This window comes from Spinacia oleracea, chromosome 2 (genome assembly GCF_020520425.1).
Source record: "Spinacia oleracea cultivar Varoflay chromosome 2, BTI_SOV_V1, whole genome shotgun sequence".
In the NCBI taxonomy this organism is placed as follows: domain Eukaryota; kingdom Viridiplantae; phylum Streptophyta; class Magnoliopsida; order Caryophyllales; family Amaranthaceae; genus Spinacia; species Spinacia oleracea.
The window spans coordinates 49123493-49127669 of NC_079488.1; positions in this window are offsets into that span (position 1 = coordinate 49123493).

Below are 4177 nucleotides of genomic sequence, written 5' to 3' on the forward strand. Positions count from 1 at the left end.
TACCCACGTCCGATTTTTCCGCCCGCACCCCAAGAAGTTGGCAAAGCCAACAGAACCTAGATTGAGATTTTTGGGTAAAAAGTTCTTCAAGCCTTCTGTTTTGTCAGTGGATCATACGGTTGTAAGAGAAGAGAGAGGATGGGAGTTGCTGATTTTGTTCTAAGGCATTTTTGTGTGGGACGATGCCGCAAGCAGAGCCAGGTAAGCACTTAGTATAGAAGTTTGACCTTTTTAATATACCTACCGACCATTATATGCTTTAAAGTGGAAATATAACTCTCCAGTGAGATTTTTCTCAAAGCTCTCCCACCTTTCTTGATGGGCATTCCAACTAAGATTCTCGCCGCATACAGAATGACAATAGTCATAGTAATGCTTTTTAAAATGCGAGAGTTAGTATTCCAGACTTTAAGTCTTCATTTATCATTTGTAATGTCCTCCATGACCTCCAGAATAAATAACTTGTCTAGATTTTGGCTAGAGATTACACTATGACAGATAACATTGTAATTTGGTTTAAGCAAATTTACAAAAAATGATCTTAGTTTAAAATTTGCGAGAAATGACCTTATATAAATTTTTGGGTGATGTTAGGCCTTAAACTTAAAATTATTTGCGAGAGACAACCCGAGACCACTTTTCGGCATTGACTTATGTTTTTCGGCTGTTGGCCATATTTGCAGGATACATGACCCCACTTTTGACTATTTGCCCTTTTTCCTCTAAAATTCCCAAAAAAAAAAAACTATTTTCTGAGATTGGGGGGGAAGAAATAGAGGGAAAAATGGTGAACATGGCCAACTTCAACAACACTTGGCCTGCACTTAATGGTCAAAGGTCGGACAATCAAAGTCAATGCCGGAAAGCGGGAACAGGTTGTCTCTCGCAAAGAATTTTTACGTTAAGGTCTGACTTCACCCAAAAAAAATTATAAGGCCGTTCTTCGCAAATTTTGACCTATAAAAGGTCCTTTCTGGAAAAATTTCCTTTGGTTTCTTAAGCCATGAACTTTCTTTACTATTCTTGTAATAGTTAAATTGCTTGAATGTCCACAAATTCAATTTTTTTTTTTTGTCTTTTCCTTAAAAATAGATGATTTACCATTTACCCCTACCCTCCTATTACCACGTATCCATATGATCTACGATTCACGCGTTTTGATTGCTCCTCTTAGATTGAAAACCTGTGTGTCCCGTTGTAGGGGAATATAGTTAAATACATATAACATGTGCGGAACAATCCCCAAAGCCAGGAAAAATGTATAAAGCACAAATTAAGCAAACTTACATTCGAAGCGTGTTTTCCCGAGTTTATGATTCACGAACACGAACAAAGAACTCCAATCTTTGTTCCTCTATTTGGTTCACCGGCGCGTTCAGATCCGTCTTGAGATTCGTAGCTTAGATAATGCTCAAGAGTTTTTTCTTTTAGGGAAGAACAGTTTTGTGTAGAGAGCAAAACTGAACGTACTTAATATTTAGAATTAGGTTTAGGGTTGGAAAAAACATTAGTTGGAGTGTGGAATTGCTTTCATCACCTCACATGCTAAATACAAAATACAAGGTTACACCACGCTTAACGAAGATAATTTCTTGGACAAACCGATCTTAGGTTCCCTTAAATTAACTTTAAAGCATTTGACAAACCCACATAGTTTTAAACTAGGGTATTTTCGAAAATGTTATGCCACGCATTTGAATTATTTCTAAAGCTCGCGGAATAAGCATCTCGTTCCCTTGCCCGGATCTCACCCATCCGTTTCTAAGATTCAATGCCTTATCCTAATCGAGTCACTTTTTGGTCTTTCCAAGCGGGACCCTTAAAAAAATGTTTGGTGGCGACTCCTACAAAATCAAAAAATACAAGGTTTCTAAAAACCGCACTCGTAGTGGAAATGCACTACGGGAAAAAGTACGAAAAAACCCCCTACATTAATCATGCAACATAATCAAGCCATAATCTCATGCATATTATTAAGACATATTTAAACCAATAAATAACTCAAAACATGCATAAGATTTAAGTGTGATCTAGTATGGCCCGACTTCATCTTGATGCTTCAACTTCAAACTCCTTCATGAAAATGGATTGGAAACCCCGTCTTGAATTTCACCATGGGAGGCGCCATTTCTTCAAACAGGATATGCTATAATTAAACTAATTACAACTATTTGATGGTACGCAGACCATATTTAAATAAAAACTTTGGTGCATTAGACCAATTTTACATTCAAATTAATGGTATGCAGAGCATATTTACTACAACATTGACATTCTTATTACACTAATAACTGCAAAGAAACATTCATTACAACACACCACAATAGAGATGGTCAATTTGTTTCAAAAGAAGTCCCGCCTCTCTACATTAAAGTTCAACAGCCAGCCAGTAACAATGAATCATTTTCAATGCAGGTTTAAAACTATCCAGAATAGAAAATACTATGTCTAATTATTTCAAACATACAACAACTTCAAAAATTCCACAAACATTAATTCATGCACGAAGAATTAAAGTTAGTTTTCAACTTAATGTAAGAGTAAGAAAGATAATACAACCGAGACCACACAAATCAACTTCAGGTTTGAGCAACCGATATCCCACAAGAAACTTACTCCTATCAAGGCCAATCGGTTGATGGCTATCTATAATCAGGATTGGGATTTTTTAAGTTGGTCGAGTCTGTTCCAGGCCAAACAAAAGAACAATTTTCAGAATCACCCAAATAAAAATCCCAAAATAACATCTTCAGCGAGAAAAATATTATTGACATAACCGCGTAATTGAACAATAACATGAATCCGCTGTAGGGATTTACAGTTAAACAATAACATGATAGAAGAACAATCCCAAAGCTAAGAACCATGTATAAAGTACAGTTTAAGCAATTCATAAGTTTGTAGTATGTACCCCCGTTTAGTCTACGAACATGAACAAGAACTCTAATTGTAGTTCCTCTACTTGGTTTACAATTATAAGTAATCAATGAAATTAATGTTTAAACTTCTTATTAATTATAAACATACAGTAGGACAATCCAAAATTTAATTATACATTGATTAGCAATCATAATGAATTTTTAAAGTCGATTTTATTCACGATTTAATTATTTCAAAACGAAAAACCCTCAAAAAGTCTAACTTAGAGGCAGAATTGTGGAATTCGTGGGGCGGGGGGGGGGGGGGGTTCTATGAGACTTTCTTATAACATTGTTTCAACCAAAAAAACACTCAAGAAATATTGGAATCCGATATTTTTCGAAAACAACAAATTTTCACCGATTCATCCAATAATCCGAAAAATATTCGAAAACGTGACAGAAAATTTCGAGCATAATAATCATGAATAATACATAAAAAAAAAGTTACTTTAAAACATGTATCTCACGATACCACTGTACGATATAATGTTAATCTAATTAACAAAAGCAGAAAGAAATCACCAAACTAGAATATCATGGTAAAGTATTGATTAAACGTAAAAAAACTTGCGTAGCGTGTACTCCCACTACCCTCACAAACATGAACGGGAACTCAATCGTAGGTTCTCTAAAATGGTCTACCGACACGTTCATATCCGCCTTGAATCTGTTACCTTGGCATTTCCAAAACGTATTTGGCTTTTTGGGAAAATCTCTCTATGGAGGCAAACTGAAGATTAGGGTTCTCATTTCCTCCAGGGTTAGATTTTTTGATTAGTTGTATGGAAAACACACTTAGGTTTAATGATAAAACCTAGGGAACAACATATGGCCAACAAAGCAAATGCACCAGGCATTGGCCGACCAGCAATACGCAGCACACAAGCGTGCATATGCGCTAGGCCTTAGGCCGCGCCATTCTTCGTTGTGGTTGTTGTTGTAGCTTGGCTTGCCATACAACCTCGGCACGCACAACAGGCACAACCTTGATCTACCTCGCTACTGTGTTGCCTCTACTGCTATGCTGATGCGCCCAGTTTTTGGAAAGTCCGGTGCTTCTTCAAGTAAGTACCTGAAATTTGATTTTGTATATTGAATTTTCTTTTTCTTTTGAATTTTATATTGAATGTTGCATTTTATTTTCTCTAAGGTTTGGCTTATGGAGAGGCTTATGTTGGTAACACCACCTGAGAACATGGAAAACTACAACAAGAAGGGCTTTACATTAAGCCCTTGATGTACGACCGGCTATCTTT